Below are 20,963 nucleotides of genomic sequence, written 5' to 3'. Positions count from 1 at the left end.
AAGCCACAGAAAAACTCTAGCAAAGCTTCTGTACTTTGAAATCCTCCCACTTTAGAAGAATACAAGGAATAGATGCAGTTGGCAGTTTTGAGAATGAGATGTGGGACACAGGAGAGCACAGGGGAAAAGAAACAAACAAAAAAGTTGTGTAACTGAACTGCACATGAAAGATGTAAAGCAAAATCTCTTTTCTACTACATCTTCAGCACAAGGTGAAAAGAGAGATGGTCAGACAAAAACAATGCTATGTGTCTGCACTAATTTGACTGGTGTTCAGCCCCGGGAAAATCTTTCCACTGCCCAAGCTATAATTAACTCTTACATGTAAGAAAACAGCTTTCTCCTTACCTGGCCAGCGCCATTTTATGCTGAGCTCACTTTGTTCCCCCAGTTTTGCACAGCCTTGGCAGATTCTGATCAATCACCATGAAGTCTTTGCAAGGCCCTTGCTGTGCCACGGACACCACATGCCCTGCCAATGAGGAAGCTAATGGAGAAAAACACTCCACTTTTTAGACACTGAAACACACAGTACTATCATTCTTGGTGCTAGTCAGGAAATAAATACGGTTGTTATACCCTCACAAGCTAAATACAGTTTGTAGAGATCTCTGTGGAACTGGAACATGGCTACAAGTGCAACTTTTTCCTGCCTTTAGGCAACTCCTGACTGTCTTCAGAGATGACAAAGCCCAGACAGTCTTTTATGACATAAGCTTAGCCTTAACTGTTGTTGCTTGAAAGGGCAACAATCTGTTGGTTTTTTGGCTGCTCTGTTACAATTAAAATAAAAACAAGGCCATAACTTTTAGACATTAAGATTAAATGTAAACTTGTACAAACACATCAGCAGGATCTATTGTGTGCATTTTGCAGCACATTTGACATTGCCCACACATTTTCAATCTGCCAGCAATTTCTCCATTGACAACTGTAACCACATGAGAACTCACCAGAGGAAAAAGCTACAGCACCTTGGAGAGCTGAGACAGGATCTTTTCATAGCAGACCAAAGGGTGGCCACAAGGCAAAGCCCAAGTATAGAGGCTGCTTCTGTTGCAAAACAAGAACTTGTGCCAGTGTTTGTCTGCAAGTTCCAAAGCTGACAGCATGAGGAGCTGAGTGACAGCTCGCTTCTCCCAGCAGCACTGTAAAATTTCTCACTTAACAATCTTTACACATAGAAACACAAAATTATTTAGAGGCCATCTGGTTCCAGCCCCCCTGCCACAGGCAGAGACACCTTTCACTTTCAGGGGGATAAAATGCAATATAAGTATTATTTCAGGCACTTAGCAGGGCTAGGAAGCAGTGGTTAAGATGTGCTAACCCACAAGCCTCCTCCTACCACTACCCCAGGTGCCACAAAGGCATGCAAGCACCTTTCTCCCCAACAATGAAATAATTTTAATGGATGCATTCATATTAATTTGAATTATATTAAGTTGCAAGAGGAAAGCATAAATTCAGAAATGTAAAACAATTTAACAACCTCTGTGTTTTAACATATATAAATTTAAGTATGGGTAGGAAATTCTTTGGCCTGTTCTGTGCAAACAGTAAAACACCACAACCAGGAAGGTCTCTTCTGAGCTTGGGCTATGGATTTACAAAATTCATTCCACACAGCAGAACCATAGCATTACAGTGGGCTCCACGGTGAATTTCCTGAGAACTTCTTACCTAGGGAATGTGCTTAGGCTCATTGAACATACATGCTGTTTTCTTTAATCTCTGTTAAAAGTCACCAGAAGATAAGAACAAGCCTTGCCTGGAAAAAGCAGATAAGACACCCCTCTTCCTTTCCCAACCCAGCCTGCAATGTATGTTACTGTCAAGTCAACCTTACTTTTGAATCTCATTAGGAATTTAAAGCAAGATCTTCAGCTTTAGGACCTGACCACAGTCTTATTTCTTCAGGACTCAGAGACACAAATCTCTCCTGTCTTAACTAAACCCAGTAACTATTAAATGGCAGGAACATCAAACTCTTACTCTGAAGGCAGACTAACCCTAAATGGTATCCAAGCATAAGTGACCTGCATGTTACCAGAACTGGAAATGCCAGCCTGTGAGAAAGAGTGTTCTCTCCCCATACCCACAGATGATTTAAACTGTTTTCAGAGTTCCATAAAGTTCAAAGTAATAGATCTTTTACTAAAAAACTGACTTCTGTAACGTGTACTCTGCAGATCCTGTGCACCTACCTGAAGGTACAACAAAGCACCAGAACCAAATCAAACACTTCCATCGCACCAGATTTTCCTTTCACAGCAACTAGCTTCCACTGAAAGTTTTCCCCAAAGCAAGGAAGCCTTGTAAATAACACTTAATTTTAAACAGGGAAGCTGCAGCAGCAGTTTCTTGGCAATGTCTGTGGTGTGCATTCTGCAATGTGCAATTTTTTGGCTTTTTACTGGGAGAAGTTACCCCTGTGGCAAGAAAGGCATTAACATAGTTATAGGTTAGTAAGAAGCCCTCATGGTATTCAGGCTATTGGGAACAAACAGCATTTAGCAAAATGCTGACCAAGGGACAATTTTCATCTTGCTGTGAAAACTTTCACAGAATTATGCAGAAATGTTCAGAAACAGACACTGTTCTCCTAGAGGCTTTCAGTATAAACTCCTTCACATCTGCAGTTTCCTCTTGCCAGGATTAAAGTGGTTCAGAAGTCTACAAAATAAAATTTAACTTCTAATAATCACAATCCTATTAGCAATCACAGAACTTGAAAAAGCTTTACAGAGAAGCAGTTACTTTTCCCCTTTTACACAGAATGATGGGAGACACCAGGATGCAGCATGTTCCAGGCACCAAGCAACATTCTCTCCATCGTTTCTAAAAGACATTAAGAGTCAGAGACTGAAGTGCAGTGACTGCATAAGACATACAGCCACACCAGATAATTTTTCACTGCCGTGTGGTTCAACTGCTGGGATAATGCTTTACATGGCATCAGGGGATTTCAAACTGTTTGCCAGCTGATATATCCTAAAACATTCTCCACTCTCCTCATCTTGCTTAGTGACCCTGCACACCTTTTTTGGCAAGACAATTGTCATGACTAAGTCAGAGAGATAGGTACTGCTCTCCATTCACTTCCAGATGTCCTACCCCTGGTCCTTTTGTTTTCCTTATCCCCAATTATCATCTCGAAGTCCAGCTACCAAAACCCTCTAGACCTCTAACAAGGCAGATTTGTCATCTGTGTAAAACTCAAATCTTCAGGGGAGCTAACTCTGCAAAGAGGAAAGTCAATGTCCCCAACTGAGGCAGCACAGCAGGACCATGAGTCAATCTCACAAAAATGTAATTTCATCCACTCGTAATTCATCACATCTGAGTAAACACTTTTAAGATTAATATGAATCTTCAAAGAAAATAACTGAGCATCAAGACAAATCCTTTTCCAACACACATAGATACAGACATTTATAAAAACATTACAGTCATGAAGCTAGGAAACTTTTATTATTTGTTTTCTGTTAGTCATGAAAAACAACAGAGAAATCATTATAAAATTATTTCATGAATCGACCTTTCCCTTCCAACAGACCATAATACATCTGACTGTCTGGAAGAAAAGCATGATCAGGAGCCACCCCTACTTCAACATCTCCCTCTACTAAAGAAAGAATAACCCAAATTAAAAATTGGCAGCAAGGTCTCCAAATTATGAATCTTCATTATAATCTGGGGCCAAACAAACAAAAGGCCCATGGTAACTGAGATTTAACAGAACAGGCCTTTTAAAATTCCTCTGATGTCTTCTCTGCAAAACTCAGAGAAACAGCTGCTAATGGAAGTGACATGGCAGAAAACCCTACAACTGTTTTTATTTCTTAGAAGAAAACTTTCATCAACATTACTTCACAACAAATTCAGGCCAAAAAGCCACAAGTCCAAAAGTAACTTTAAAACAGGAGGTAAAGAAATAGTGGAGAATGAAACAGAGCAATAGAGAATGATGGGTATCCTGACATAACTGATGTTTTGCCATTTAATTATTTTTAGTGTTAAAAATAGCCCCTTCATGAAGAAAAATATACACTTGCTTATATTTGTCTTTTATATGCTTCATGCAATTGTGGCATTGATGACCTGTGATCATAAAATACACAAATTGAATACTGCATCATGCACCTGAGTATTCTGTAATCATTTTGAGTGTAGAAGAAGCGTAATCTTTAGAAAAATGCCCCAATGTACTAAGCCTACAATGCTTAATGACCAGTCCCATCCTGCCTCAGACACAAAAAGTATGCAGAGAGCTAACCAGATTCTTGTTAACTCATTCTTCTTCCAGCCCAATAAATCTTTAACGAAGTATGTGATTGTCAAAACCCTTGATGAGAGTTCAACTGACAAGATATGAAGACACTACTTCTGACAAAAATCCCTCATTTACCTGCTATGCAGCCACACTGAGAACTGGAAAAGCAGCTCACAACCTGTGACTTGGAGTCTTGTTCCTCTTATAGCTCCCAATTGCTCAGTTTCTTCAAATTCTCTCCTACTTTTCTTGAGAGAAGATGATAAAATTGAGATTCACTCAATAAATAACAGAGGTTATTTCTGGTCAACAATGATCAGAAGCTGTGTCTTAGATACACCTCAAAAGCTATTGAAAGCAAGAGTTTCAAAAATGTTCAAGCCGTCTAGGGTCCAATTTCAAGGCATACTCCTTCCTGCACTCTCATCCTTTCATGCCTTCACACCTTCGGCTATCTGACCCATGAAAAGTTTAGTGCTTACTCTACAGCCCATAAAAGCAACAGGAACTGAACTAAATATTGATCTTAATATGGTTTAAATCAATTCCTGAAGCAGCACGGAAAAGTGGTGACACTTTGTCTTGTGAGCAACTCCTCATATAAGGAAAAGTTTATCCCCAGGTGTGCTCATGCCAGCACCAGGAGCGCTGCTGGAGACATTCCCAATTCAGGAAGGTAAGTGGAAGAGTGCAAGACCAGCCTTCAGGTCTTTCAGTCTTACCAGTAGGATTGATTCAAGTCACAAACTTTAAAAGACAGCTTCTTCCGCCCATAAATTAATGGCATTCGTTTCTGAATCCCAAAAATCATCTCAGAAATTTTGCAAGGGGAAACTGTAGTGAGGCTATGATGAGGAATCACAAGCCATAGGCAGGCTCAGGGGCCATGCCCCTACTCCTCAGCACAAAGGCAGGATCCACATGGAAGCGGGACAATGCTCCACTTCCACTGGGCACAGCCAAATGAAGTGCTGTGCCCTAGGTGCTGTTCCATGGGGGAACACAAGGAGATTCCTCAAGCTCATTGTGCAGGTTCATGCCAGCTGGGGAATGCAGGACTTCAGCCAGCCAAAGCCCATTACCTGCAACCCCATCAGACACCTCCTGCCAGCCCCTGGCTGCCCCCAGCCTGGGCACTGCCAGCTGCTGCCAGGGCTGCCAGTCTGCCTGTCCCAGGTCTGCAGCCTGCCCACCCCTCCCTGCACCATGGGAAAGCCCTGAGGGATCCTAGGGAGGCTCAGCCCCAGGCAGATGGGCCACTCAGTCCTGCAAATCACTCCTTTCATCAAGAGCTCTTGGAGGCATACTAATAAGAGTAAAAATAATTAGCTCAATTTTCTGGCTGAGGAAATAAAAGTTGCTAAGCCAGTGAAGTGACTTAGCCTGGTCTTCAACCTTGCAAGCCAGGATCCTATTCATCAAATAAAAATATCCCTCTAAGTGGTTTTAATGAAACTTTCAAATTATTTGACAGTGTTGGAGAGAAAGGGTTCAATCTGATCTACCTCTCCTTACCTTGCCCTTCCTAAGCTAATTCAATACCAAAAGGTGTCTTTTTTTTTTTTTTCCTGCTTAAACACCACAAAGGTAGTAACTTGATATTCCATAAATAGTCCTGAGGTGTTCTACTGGCCTCACATATCTGTAATTAAAATGTATAGACTTTAACTATTGAGCTTAAATTTGCTATCAAAGTGACATCCATAGAATAGGGAAAAACAGCCCTCTTGATACAAAGTTCACACTCTGGTATGCAATCATACAATCAACAATTTTACTGCCATAAAACACTGGCTACCCAAAACAAGATCTCACCTTCCTTATCTTCCTAGTACACACCCATCTACACAATAGAGGCAACAGCATCCCTGTTTTCCATCCCCATCTTTTGCATATTCCCTCTTCCAATTTGACCCACATCATGCCTTTATTCACCATACATCTCAAACAGCTTCACAAACAGATCTAACTTGACTTTGATAACAGAACCGTTTATAAAGAAATTCAGTGGAATCCACTCAGTTGTGCTCTGAGTTTCTGAGATAAATCAAACCTGAAACTCAAAGTGAAACTCTGCTTAGGAGTGAGACTAAATATACAAAGAGGGGGAAAAAACCTTTGTGTATATCCCACCATGGTCTGAGAACCTTCTCTGTAGCTGAGAGACCCCTGCAGTCCCCTTGGAGTTTACAGCCAGTTCAGAGTAAGACTGCTACTTCACATGTATATACATGATAGTACAACTACTCATTTAAAAATGTAAGAAATCAATAATAACACAGAGCAAGCCAGTTCAATGTGAACTAAAGAGATCCTTTCATAGTAAAGAACACACAGAAAATTAAATATCTTCTTATACAGGAATAGCATCTAAGACAACAAAGTTATTTTGTTTTCTACCATAGATGTTCTGTGTTATTTCAAGCAATTTTTTTAATTCCTAGGACTCACATCTTTCAAAAAAATTGAGAAAATTTTTATCACTATTAAAAGACAAGATATGGTTGCAAAACACTCTGATGTGCCTGGGTGAGAATAAGAGAAGAGCTCATTAGAATCCCTTAGCTGACCAGAATGAAGGTAGAGACAAATTTGAATTAGATGCACTACAGATGATTTAATCTGGTTGAAATAAATTATATCCCCCAATAAGCAATTACCACACCAAAACCTAGCTATAAAAGGTAAAAAGCAAAAATGTCACACAGGCTCAGAAAAATAAAACTGATGGAGTGGTTTGAGAATGAAAAAACACACTCACCTCTCTGGTACAATAAAAAACCAATCTAATAGAGAGGAGGAATGGATAAGAAGGGGGGAAAATAAGATCTATCACCATTTTCTGATCAACTGAAAGCTTTAGGATATTTCAGGCAGTCCATATAGTTGCATCCATAACAGCTGCAGCAACCATCCTTTCAAAATGGATCGGTGTGGTGGTATCGTAATCCATAGTACCAAATTTACCTGCATCTGTTTTTTGAGTTTCACCCACCAACACTTAGCAGATGTAAAAACACCATTGCTTTGTCTCCAATTCTATAGCAAGGCTTTGCTCAAGCAGTTAACACCCCAAAAACCACAGCTGATTTAATAGCAAAGCAGTACTCCAAGGATCTCAGGCCTCCAGGTCAGTAGCTCTTGTTGTTAGCAGACTTATCAGTCTTAAACTCACTCGATTAGCAGGTGATTTTCAAGAAATACAGCTAAATGGGAACACACATGAAAACAAGGAAGATGAAATACACAGAGTTATTTCCTTCCACTGGCAGTATTCCTACATTCAACAGATGCCCTAATAAATGTACCCCTACCAGAGAAAAACAGCCCAAGAATGTATCACATGAATGACACAAGTATGAGTAAGCTATCAAATTCTTTCTGTAGAAAAGGCCTTTGGACTGAATTGACAAATATGTTTTCTAACTCAGAAACTAACTTAGCACTGCTTTCCCTTCTGAATTTCACCCATGTGGGAAGTGATAACACCCACAAAGAACCATTCCTTCAGCATGGGCTCTAAAAATATTTTCACAAATCTCAGAGAAACTTTGGCCATTTAGACCACTTGACCTTTTAGACCATACCTTCCTGTGTCAAAGGTGGTGAAATTCACAAATTCCTAAAGGAATTCACAAGAGAGGAACAGACAAGCCACAGTTTGATTTCTTAAAGGTGGTCACATCCAAGGAGTTGCAGTGAATGGCTCCTTATCCAAGTGGAGAGCAATGGTCAGTTCTGAGCTAGGCACCATTTAACACCTTTGTTAGTGACAAGGACAGTGGCACTGAGCACATCCTCAGCAAGTTCACTGATGACACCAAGCTGTGTGGTGCAATCAACACACTGGAGGGAAGGGATGCCATCCAGAGGGACCTAGACAGGTTTGAGGGCCTGAACATGAAGTTAACAAGGCAAAGTGCAGAGCTCTGCACTTGGGTCAAAGCAATCCCAGGTACAAATACAGGCTGGGCCAAGAATGGATTGAGAGCAGCCCTGAAGAGAAGGACTTGGGGGTGCTGGTGAACAGGCAGCTTGCCATGACCCAGCAATGTGCAGTAGCAGCCCAGAAAGACAACCATATCCTGGGCTGCACCCAAAGCAGCGTGGCCAGCAGGTTAATGGGGCTGATTCTCCACCTCCACTCTGTTCTCCTCAGACCCCACCTGGAGTGCTGCATCCAGCTCTGGAGCCCCCAGCACAATAAGGACACGGACCTGTTGGAAGGAGTCCAGAGGAGGGCCATGAAGATGATCAGAGGAGTGGAGGGAATACCAGGGTGGGAGAGTTGGGGGTGTTCAGCCTGGGGAAGAGACAGCTTCAGGGAGACCTAGAGCACCTTCCAGAACTTAAAGGGGGCCTTACAAGAGAGCTGGAGAGAAGCTGTGTTCAAGGGCATGCAGTGATAGGTGAAGAGGGAATGGCTTTAAAGAAAATAGGTTTAGATTAGACATTAGGAAGAAACTTTGTACTGTGAGGGTGATGAAACACTGAACAGGTTGCCTAGAGAAGCTGGAATTGTTCAAGGCCAGGTTGCATAGCACTCTGAGCAACCTGGTCTACTGGAAGGTGTCCTTGCCCATGCCTGGGGCTTGGAACTAGATGATCTTTAAAGTCCCTTCTAATCCAAAATATTCTATATTTCTAAGATTGAATGCCAAGCAAAAGCATGGAGTGAGAAAAAAAATGACATTTCAGAAGCAAAAAGGTCATTATCAGTCTAAATGTAATGACATGTTTAATTTTCTAGGAATGTTTATCAGACAGCATGCAAGATATACTTTATCAAAATCAAACAGTAAGTCATCAACCAAAATTATTTAAGAACTATCTGTACTGCAATTAGAATGACAATCTATGATTCTTGTGCTTTCTTGCACTTCATTCTTATTCCTTTTTCTTTGATTTTTGTTTTCACATTCCTGTTGTTTTTATTAAAAACCTAAATATGCCGTATATTTTCAACCCTGGGGCTACAAAACGTGGCAGTTAAGTAGCTGCTTATACATCACAGCCCATCCTCAGCCAGCTGTAGTGTAACTGGGGTTTTGCTAAAATCCTCAGTCCATCTTCTGAGCTGCACTTAAACTCATCTTGTGCAGTAAAAACAGGCTGTTATGCCCTACTGAATAGGCCCTGGAACCCAGCACATATTTAGTCAGTGTATATTTATGCTTGAACTCACATCAGCAGAAACAATGAGTATAAAAGGCCATACATTATGGGCAAAAAAAGCCACAAATACTACAGTTGCCTGAAAAAGTCACATGAAAACTGAACTCGCTGAGTATGAGTTACAAAAGGGATAAAATTCTAGTACTTACTGTGTGCTACCTTTAAATCCTTGCTGATACATGCTGATACATGCAAGTTCCTTCACTCTTTCCATAGGAATGAAAGATACATCAAAGAAAAAGTTAAATATCTCACCTATTCTGTCTTTGGTTGCTGAAAATTTAAGGAATTGAAATTCTTCCAAAAGGGAGTAAGGACTCAGTAAACACTACCTGTGTTCCAGCTGAACTTTGAAAGCGAACGTTGAAAGTCTTATCAGAGTTTCAGGTGATATCAGACAACCCATAAACCCACTGCATGAAATTATTACAAAGAGTTTTACCTTGAAGGTGGAAGACAAATGCAAAACTGTCACCTGAACTGTACTGTAAAACTGCCAAAAGGAGATATTACTATTAAGCTGACATATAAAAAAAGACTCCCAATAAGGGCCTGAGTGCACTTGTACTTCCCTGCCCACCCTTGTCACTGCCAGCCTGCCAGTGCCATCTGTGCAGAACCCAGTGCAACATACCATATCTGACATGACAGCTACTTCAGCTGGAGATTTAGGACATCCCCCTCATAGACAACCAAGAATAAACCACCTCTGGAAAAGTTTCTTCCTAGCTTCATCAAAATGCACATGTTTTTTGACCCAAGCCCAAGAACTTTGCTCCCTCAGATGCTGTATCTTAGCAAGAATGCAATTCTGAATGCTAATGAATTGTGCACCAAGAGCATACCTCATCCTAGATTACTGTGAAATTTGCATTTACTTTGGATTTGAAGTCTACTTTTTCATGTGTTTTGGAACACAAGAGAATAATCTTTTCATTTTTTAAGTTCAGTACTTTGGTAGCACCCCTAAGTTCATGAATTTCTTCTATGTTAGAACTAAAAGAAAAGTTGCATGCCTTTTGCAGGAATTTCTTAGCACTCTTCACTCTGTGTGACAGGTCAATCAATCACAATGGTCTCTCTTGGCTGTAAAAAGTACACATAGCTCTAATAGGAGAATTTTAATCTAAGCAGCAAAAAAAGAATGCCAGTCTTTTACAATACAATTCTCCACTTACCTACACAGACAGGCCATTAAGTTTTGGGTTGCTACTACAGATCATGTTCTCAAATCTAACATCCTTGTCATGGCTGTAAAGCAGCTGACATAATTTACTGCACAGATTTTCAACTATAGGTCATTTTTTGATGTCAAAATTTTTGCTAACGAAGTTCTTCACACAGGTAAGAAGAGAGGATTTTACTTGCAGCTAGGGGGCTTTCAGGAAAGTCAGTTCATTAGTAGACCATAGTATCTTGTCTCCTCTGATTTAGAGGTATACTGTCAGGGGCTACTGCACAGTTGGACTGTGGCAACTCTTTAAGAAAAAGAAATACGTAAATTATGTATCAGCTCCTGTGATTTGTGCACGCTGCCTCACCATGAAATACGATCTATGGGTATATACATTAAATATGCACACACAGAGAGCGCTATATGCAAGATGTAAACAGGTCTTGCACGCTGATCCAGGTACAGAGTTCTGCATAACCGAGGTCTTTCACACCACAAAATTGCAGCACTGCCTATAAATACGCTCAGCACTTGTTTTTGACAAATGAAGTATCCCTCTAGTCAAGACAGCTCACTTACATGAAAAAATCATCATATGACTGGAAAAGATGGAAAAAAAGAGCTGTGCTTTGGACCACTCTTTTCAGCATAGTCAGCCAGGAGCTGCATTGACCGGGGTGACTGCTGGAATGACGTGTGGCTGTGGCTGATGTCCCATGGAGAAGACGGTGGCAGTGAATGTGTTTGGCAGTGGAAGGAAGTGGAAAGTCGATTATGCCCGGGAAATTGGAAAGCACTGTAAATATTCCTAGAACAGAGAGGTTCCGACTGCACGTTGGGGAAAGATGGGCGGCGACAGCATGGGAGAGGTACGAGGGAAGAAAGAAAGGGATGGAGCCACGCTTCACTTTGTTAAACAGGTGGCCAGCTACTCTTATGGCTTTTGTCTCCTCTACGTGCTAATTCAATTTAGAGAGAGACGGGAGAAGAATCTCTTTCCCTCCGCCCCGGTTTCAGAATTATTGCATCTCCTGGGGGGAAGGGTTAGACCGAGACATTTGGTTTGGAAATGACTCACTCGGCAGCGCTATGGAGCCGGAGGGTCTATTTTTAATATTTTTAAATGGAGAACTTACCCAGGTCTCACGCCCGCACTGCGCTCCAGAGGCACCGCGGAGCGCGGGGAGCCGGCCCGGCCCGCTCCCTTCCGCAGCCGCCCCCCGGTAAAGCTCACATCCCCTCGGCGCCGCCAGCGGCATCGCCGCCCGCCCGCTGTGCCGGCCCGGGCTGCCCGAGCCCCCGGCCGAGGGGCCGGGCCGAGGTCGCGGCTCGCACTCACCCGGGCCGGGCTGCGGGGCTGCGGGGCTGCGGGGCTGCGGGGCTGCCGCTCCGCTCCGCTCCGCGCACGCACGCACGGACGGACGGACGGACGCGCTGCCTCCTCGCCGCGATCTGGCGAAATTTGCCACCCACCGGCCAGGATTTTACACTTCCTGGCGGCCGGCCAGCCCTTGCTGCTACAGCCTGCCCCGGGCTGGCTCCTCCCCGCCGAGACAAGAGCCGGCCGGGCCGGGCCGGGCCGGGCCGGGCCAGCCGCGCCAGCCGCGCCTGCCTTCCCCGGCTCCCGGCCCGCTCCGCCTGCGGGTACCCCTCCCGTCCCGTCGGAGTCAGGAAGTTTAAATTCTTCTGACCTTAAGCGAAAGAAAGGGAATGGAAAGGATGGAGGAGCTCGGGAGGCCCCTGGCGGGGAAGGGCGGCCGGCCCGGGTCCCGCGGGGCGCTCCCGGCCCCGGGTCTCGCCGGCTCGGCCGGGAGATGCTGGACCTCCGGCGGCTTCTCGCTGGCCCGGCTCGGGGTGCACCCCGCCAGACAGCGGGTCCTGCAGCACGGGGGAAGGGATGTGCCGTTTAAAGTTAGGGTTTATTTTATTTTGATCGCATGCTTCAAGGTTCCTCTGGCAGCCGCAGCAGTTTGCTCTGTTCTGCTGTCGCAGCCTACAGCAGGTATCAGACAGGAAACTGCTGAAAAAAACCACTTGTAATTCGCGGTCCTTAAAGAGATTAAAAGCCGCAATTAGTTCCAATCAGGGAGCGATCGCATGGAACATATAAGTCAAATAGTTACCTTTCGGAGAGCTGCTCATTAATTGAAAACACTTGAGACTTTTAAGTGCTTAAAGGAGACAAACCAAATTGGTAAAATAGCATAATTTTCTCGAACTGTTTAAGAGCCTTTTGTGAATTATGCACAATACTGCTGAAGCTTGGTAAACTGATGCACTCTTTGTTAAGAGAATTCAAATTGTAACTTTACAACTGAGTTGTACCTCGTCTCAGAATGAAAAAAGCTAATACTACCCTGAAACCAGTATGTAAATCCATTCTCATGCTGGGATCTTTAACACTTTTAAGTTGTGTCGATATCCATAGTAAGCTTAGGTAAGAACAGCTGCCATCGGTGTTTGTAGGAGAGGTATTCTCATGTCTCTTTTTTTCTATCTCCAGATGTTTAAAACAAAGACTCACTGAGGTACTGTGAACCTTACCTACTGCCCATTGCTTCTACTAGTTAGGGTTTACTGTTACGAACGCAAAATCTTACCTAGGGATTGCAGACAAGACTTTACTGCAAGCTGTGTGGACACATACAAAAACATATTTCCCGTCCCAGACTCATGTGTCACATGATGAGAGTTGATAGCTACCCAGAATATAAAATCAGTTAATCTACTAATAATTAAAAGTGCACATTGTCATTCATTCTGCACCTGCTTTTCAAGCCAACAGTTAATTTTTCAGGGACAGCACTGTTGAAGTGGAGTTTGAGTGGTGATCCCAATCTGTGACTCAAGGCATAGCTGGGAAGTGACCACCACTACAGGTAGATTGCCTGCAAAGCAAGGATATGACTTCCTGTACTTTGATCTGTTCTCCATGGGCCAGCAAAAATCCTAAGGAATTTTCAGGTAAAGAGTCTGGTGATCCGACATATTTGTTCAGGTGGCATGCACCATTTAAGAGAAATTCCCAGGTTTTCTAAAAAAAAAAAAAAACCAAAACACCATCCCACAAGCTGGCACCTTTCCCCAAATTTTAACTCACATATTTATGAATCAAAATTTGACAAGACATTTCAGGTGTGGGACAAATTACTGCATAAGGTTTTTGAAGGAAAAGGTGGATGTCATACCCATGTGGCTCTAGCTTCAGGACTACCACTGAGGGACATCACTGCCACAGCACAGACTTACTGTGACCATCCTGATGTCACAGGGGCTGGGCTGAAGAGGAAGGAAAGAGCTGAAAAGACCCCTGCCACCACACCAGAAGGAAAGGGGAGGTCCTCTTTAATTTCCTCATTAGGAAGAAGTGAGGATTCTGTGGAAAGAAAATAGTTTTTGTCTCTGAGGGTGAGGGCCTCCAGTTGTGTTATGCAGGAACATAGGCACTGGGAAGACTTTAATATATGGCAAGGGCAGACAAGAAAGACAACTAGAAATATTAGCCCAGCAGAAAGAGATAAAATACTTAGGTGGGATTCATTTTACTTAATTTTAGCTATCTGAGTCCATGAAAAACACACCAAGCTTTCAAAGTTATTAAGGTAAATCCTGCCCTACAGCTTGTCCAAGTGGAATAAGGTAGCAGTGAAAGGGATCTGAAAAGACTTCTGTTCAGGTTGACAGATGAGAAAAAATACCTTGAATTTCTGCTTTTCCCCTTTTAGCGTGGTTTGGGCAAGAAGAGAAGAACATGGTTTTAGAAGAAAACTCTTTTCCTTACATAGAACAAGTGATGATTCTCAGGTGTCTGTTCTCTGCCCCAAAAACAATGTGTGGTGCAGATGCATTGCTGTGTGCTTTCTGTGAGAGGAACAGGCTCTTCTATGGCCTTGTCCTACATCATGTCTCAGAGAACTGAACAGCAGGCAAACTGACAACATCAACGATGTTGCCAGAGACATTTCTACAATGAACAGCCATGAAGAATATAGCTACAGCCTTAATTTTGTTTTTGCCACTCTGCTTTAATACCACACATCCTCTCTGTAGCACGCTCTATAGCGAGACTGAGCACACACACGCCCTGCTCTCACACAGCCTGCTGCTCAATAAGAGCCTAACCACAAGAGTTGTGACTAACAGATGTGACCTTTTATTAGTTTGCTTCTAATGCACTTGATGATGGGATGAACCCACAATGCATCGCCTTCGCTTTGGCTGTGTGATCCAACAGGTCTTCAGCATCATGTGCTTCCCAGAAATGAGTCCTGGGAAAAGACCCACGGTGTAGTCTATGAGGAGGGCAGTGAGGACAGTCATCATTTCTGAAGAGCATTACCAGTTCTGGCACTAGTTTCAAATAGCTGAAGGTTGCAGCTAAAACAGGCTAAGAAGTCACCAACCTACATTTTATTCTTATCCTATCCACAAGCATCTCTTGCCCTTTCCATCTGCAAGGATAGCAAGTATTTACTGCATCTGTCCAATGTGTGGTGGGAAGGAGGGGCCAGCAAAAAAAACCAAAAATTACTTCAACTAAAGTAGATGATTTTGGCAACAAAGGATTAGGCAATAACTACATTGGAAGTTGCCTTGCAGATTCTAGCAAGGAGTATGGGGCAGACAAATGGAGAGAAGCTGGGAGCAGCAACCTCCTATCATATCTCGGACAGGGAGGACACGTCTGGTAATCCTCAGTGACAGTGGAAATTATTTAACAAAGAAATTCATCCTTCTTTTGGGAGTATAGTGAGAAAATTTCATGTATCAGCAATGCCATGAATCTTAAACAACTCTTTTAAAGAGAATAAAAAAAATATTTTTTCTTTAGTTGCAATTAAGTGTTCATTTTTATTATTTCAAGCTTGGGGATGGAAGAGGAAGGGAAGGAAACACCTCTAAACTGTGGGGTTGAGGGTACACTATTCTATTAATTTTACAAGTCAAAGCTCTGGCACAAATTATATCCAGGAAACAAAATATAGTTTCACAGGGAAACATGCAGCTATACTACTACATCTGTCAAAAAATATTTCAAGTCACAGATATTCACTGAGAAGACGAATTCTCAGAAGCTGTAATGCTGAGAGAGACCTAAAATAGCAGGAGACCAGACAGTAAATTAGATAGGCCCATAATTTGAGATGATGGGAGGGGAAAAAAAACAGAAACAAGAAAACAATGGGATAGTAGAGTTCATAAACAGAAACTGTAACAAAAGCCTCTGTTACTGGTAGTGTAGTGGAAACTCTTCGGAATACTGCATTCAGTCCTTACTATCTTCTCATCAAAAACACATCAGTAAACATAAATTAATTATTTTTTAAAAAGCAGAAGTGATGAGGATTGATTTAGAGACCCTGTCATGCGAGCTGAAATAACTAAATACAGCTGTGCACGGTGTGTAGGACACAACGCTACAAAAAAATAAACGCAGTTGTGGGAGAACTATTTTGGTTTACAGAAATGAAAGCATTTTTATTGTGAGGAGGGAAAAACTAGGATAAAACAAGGCAAAAAGATTAGGATGAGTGCTGTCACAATGGCTTGGCTGTAAGATCCACTGCCTGGTGGAGCAGTTGCTGTGGAAGACTTCTTGTGGTATTTTAAATAAGCACCCCACAATGTTTATCCCTTGGCCTACCAAACACAGTGGGCTAGTTGATCTTTTACAGAGGAATTTTCCATCTTTAATTTCTGTGTTTCTAAAGCTTCCTCCTCTGTAGAGCACTGTTTGTCACGCCAGTGGCAAACCTCGATGAGAAGACAAACAAAATAACCCACGGGCAGAGATCTAAATGGAGAAAATAACTGAAGTGTGTTTGTGTTTGATGCTTTACAGTCACACCCCAAATCAGAGCCAGGCAAAGGCAGTAGCAACCAGTATTCCTTACACTAACCCCTGCTAGAAACCATAATATAAATTTCCAAAGGTCAAGCATAACACACTGTTCTTTCCATCCTCCTGCTTTAAGTCTTCCCATCCCACTCCTGACTTCATTTGTCTCTCCAGCATCTCCATCTGCTCCATCTCCCTTTTGCCCTTCATCTCCGAGGTCAATTTACTAATTGAATCTTTAAATTCATTACTTGGAATCTTACACATCCACCTAAACCCCCTCCAATGTGGTTTCTATACCTCCTCCAGAGTGGCGTGTCCCATTTTCTAACTACCATGACTCAGTTAATCCTCAGAGCAGTTTGCATCTTTGACGTGTCAGCAATCTTTGAAACACATGGCAGTACTTTTGTATTTCATTTTCCATCTTACTGTTTCCTTTTCCTCCTTAATTGCTTCATCAGTGTATCATCCTTTGGCTTCCTCAGGGAGGGCTTTTTTCCTTTTGGTCACTTCTATTCTTCATCTTGATTTCAGGTAATTTCACACACAGAGACCAATTAAATTACCGGTGCATGGTTACCTTTTCTTCTTCAGTCCCTTCTCTTCCTTTTTGAGCTTACTATACTAACTATAAATACACACACACACACATTTATTTGGGCATTGTTTTTAAGTCAGACTACTCTTTCTCTAGGTTCTCATTTTCAGTCAATGTCTAAATTTTCCAAATAATGTCCTTTCTTACCTACAGAGCAATATATCTCACCCCAACCTTAGTCACTTCATATCAAGACTACGGTGATATCTTTACCTCCATCTTCCAAAAATATAATCTTCACTCATATTTCCAAAGAATAGTGCCACAAATATCATTGCACTACTCACCTCTCATGCTGAAAACAATACCTTTTACTTTCTTCCCTCTCCTGGCCTGTCTTTCTCTACTTATCACCACAGTTCCTCTTCTGTCTTCATGTTACTGCAGTTTCTTATATCTTAGTCGCACCAAAGTCAGCTTTGATTGCCACTGAAAAAAGCAATCTCACACTGGCTTTGGCTGTAGCTCTGGCCAGCCCTGCCCCTCCCTTGTGCCATCAATATCTCAGTGACTGCACAGCAAATTGGACCAGGAAGATGAGCTGGGTTACAAAGACAACACTGCTTCACTGCTCGCAGGGAGCTTGATCTGACTTTGTGCTGTTGGTGCCATCTGAAAAAGACAGTTGGATCCAGTGTTGTGTCAGTGCCACCAGGATACCAGCCTAAGAGTCCAGGAGAACCTCACTGTGCTCTCTCAGTGTAAGGATAGGCCTGGAAGCAGAGTTGCAAGCTTTTCTGCCATGTGTGCTGCCTTGCTGTGAGCCAACTTCATGGCCATTTAGGTTCTGTAGGCTGTGCCACTAAAGATCTCACCACAGGGGGTAATTTGGGTAATTCTGGCAGGCTGGCCAATGGCTCAGTTAGCAGCTGCAGAGAGGTTTGGTATTTCATATATCAGCTGTCTGCTGGCACCAGCTTTGGGTCATATTGTCTTTGAAAGCTGGCATCCTTGTTAAGGTGAAAAGAGTGAACACTGGTGAATGAATACCAAAGCACACTGTTCTAATTACAGGAGGTTTTTAAGGTGTCTTCCTTTACTCATTCTTGACTTGAGTGATTCATCTCTTGGTTTTCAGTCTGTCCTTTTTTCACTTTCTACACCTCATTTGCAGACCATGCTATGCTCTGCAGGACAGAAGCACTCCAAAACAGTGAAAGTCACTACTGGGGGTAGATTTCTCTTAGTGAGAAAAAAACAGGCTTTCCTCCTTAAAACTCCTAAATGAATTTGGAACTGTCACTTTGATGTAGCTCTCAGAGCCAGCTGAAAACCAATCTGTGTGCACATAGCAGAAGGACATGTTCACCTCCTGAGCTGACTGGCACAAGAATCAGTTTAGTCAAGGGCCATGAGGAAATCATGTGCTGTACCAAAAGGCAGAGTAGCTCTGCCTATATTTATATTCAGAGAGAATGTGGGAGAAACTTGAAGCCTCAGCCATTCCACAGTTGGTGGGATGAGGGGCAGACATGCCTTTTCCTCTAGGAGAAAGATTCTTACTTGTTTTGTGCCTTATGTTGTTGATTTGGCACAGCTTCTGACAACTTTTCTTCACCTCCCTGAGGTGACCCTGCCTTCCTTGATAAATGGAGGAATGATAGAATGCAGCCAGGTGCCACAGACAGAAAGTACATATTTACAGCTTGGTGCTTACTTACTCATCTGCTCTTGACTTCCACTGTAATTGCCAGGTCATCTTTGCCAGACATAGCAGTGCTGAGCACACTGCAAGATGCCTTTACTGGCTAAAGGATCTTATTTTGTCTGCCCAGGAATGGGGCTGTGCTGTGGGGAAGGTGGCTGGAGGCTGTGTGGGGAGAGAAGAAAACGCTTGGCCATTCTGAGTTCATCTGCAAAGAGAAAGGGCCTGGCAGAATGAGTGAGTCACAACTCAGTAACTCCATGCCTCTTTCTTGACTAACCCTTGTCTAACAGAGAAATGTCAGTGACCTCTGACATAGAAGTGATGGGTACAGTGAGGCTACAGTGTAGGATTAAACTGGGGAGGATGAGAAGGCTTGGAGAACAAGTAGCGACATTTGAAATGCGAACTGCATTTCAATACACAGAGCAAGATGCAAACACCTATAATATGCACAGCTTGTGGGAGGTATGAGGATGGTAAAATGAAGGACAGCTTCATAGAATTCCTCCTTGTGATCAGATGCCCCTGATCCCAAATTATCTATTTTTATCACATAAAGCCTTTGTCCCAGAATGCACCATAAAGCAGGAGAAAGGATACAAGATGCTAAAAGCACTGCATAAAGGAAGATGCAGATTGTATATCAACCTTCCGCATAGGATGAGTCTTTGCAAGCCAGAATGTTTGTGCACCTGTGGAATTCAGCTTGTTATTGCCAGAATAAATGTATTTAACTCAAGAATCCCATATGCACATGTTCATATGGCTTATGAGTGACACTTTATGGTGGCCACATGGCTGTGTGTACAGACACACTTCTCCAGTGAGCTAACACAGGTTTTTGAACACCAGGTGTGGAATCTGTGTCTAAAGCTCTGCATTTTTGTAAGGGGCAGTCATATCCCAACTGTGCCAATATGAAGCTGGGTAAATCAGTTTGACACATCATCAGTTTTAAGAATTTTTCTCAGTCTCTCAAGTTTTTGATTTATTTTCAAAACCTCTCCATGGAGACTGCTCCTTACGTGGAATTTACCCTTCTGCCAGGCCAGACTGGAATTTCATCTGTTTAAAGGAAATATGAGATTTTGTGTGTGTGTATGCGATGCCAACTCACTAGAACAGACACAGGGACAACACTTGGGCTTTGCAACCAATAAAATTCAGCAAATAAACCATCTTGCCTCTTCTCCTTCACTTCCTCTCTCCCTCCCCCCTTGCTGAAATATATGAAATCAAAATGGTAAAAACTTTCCAAGGAAACAGTAATTTACCCTGGATCATTATTCACTGGATTTATGCACACCATGCCCTGAGCAGGCAGTCTCTCTCCCATCCTTCCCTTGCAACACTGAATCTGCTAAGGACAGGCACAGTCCTGACCTGTGGAGACAAGCAGCTCTGGTGACAGCTCAGTGAAGCAATGCCCGACTGACACTGTGTCACCTCCCGGGCCAGGAGGTCTGCCCAGCAAGGTACAAATGCAAAGAGTGACAGTCACAGCCTTGGTGTTCTCCTGCAGCTGGGGCATGTGCTTCATTAAAGGACTTTGCATTAGGCTACACCCAGCACAGAGGGCTGCTCAAGGAGGGAGAGGTGATGCTCAGGACTAGGCAGGAGAATTTGGAAGTGAGCTGCAAAAGCAAGGGCACCTACATGGTATCTGACAGATCCATTATCAACATGAATTATCAGCCTGTTTAAAAATTACTTGTTCTACCACTAAGAGAGGCTTGCTTATCCAATTATACAATTGTTACAAGCAACTGGAAATAGGAAACGTGTCTGATTGCATAAATCTGGCTCAGGTAGGCTAGCAGGGATCCCTGCCAGCTTGCATTTGGTTACTAGGCAATGTAACAAACTGAGGGCCAGAATGGGTCCCTTTAGCTCAGTTTTCTGTCTCTGACAGTAGCCAAACACAGATGTCTTAGGTGGACCACAGGAATAGGAAAAGCATATGGAAAGATGACTTCTCTCAGTCATCTCCACCACTATTTTAAACTGTATTAGCTAAGTTGAAGCTAGCATGAAGTGCTCCCTGCAGTTCAATCACTTTTCCTTTACAGGTACCTTTGAACTTATTTTCACGTCTGTGTTTCCCAAAGTCTGTGAAGGACAGGTGTCTTGCTGGAGAAAACTCCATGGCATATGTTCCTGATAGGAGGCAAAAAGAACAGTACTAATAGGAGTTGCTGCCAAATACACAGCCACAGCCTGAGCTGCAAAGTCAATTAAGCCAATTTGAAC

The 20,963-nt window shown here is 42.8% G+C and overlaps 1 protein-coding gene across 1 annotated transcript in view; it reads right to left on the bottom strand.

Annotated features, from left to right (window-relative positions):
* PRR5L (proline rich 5 like) overlaps positions 1 to 12,127 on the bottom strand; it is a 42,028-nt gene extending 29,901 nt beyond the window's left edge. Inside the window, exon 1 of the mRNA XM_012573854.5 lies at positions 11,965 to 12,127. The gene's annotated coding sequence lies outside the window, so the exon portion shown is untranslated. The remainder of the gene's footprint in view (positions 1 to 11,964) is intronic.
* Positions 12,128 to 20,963: the final 8,836 nt, after the last annotated feature.

The sequence above is a fragment of the Taeniopygia guttata genome, chromosome 5 (assembly GCF_048771995.1).
Source record: "Taeniopygia guttata chromosome 5, bTaeGut7.mat, whole genome shotgun sequence".
Taxonomy (NCBI): Eukaryota; Metazoa; Chordata; class Aves; order Passeriformes; family Estrildidae; genus Taeniopygia; species Taeniopygia guttata.
Note: the sequence above shows the minus strand (reverse complement) of the source record. Positions and strands in the feature narration are given on the sequence as shown.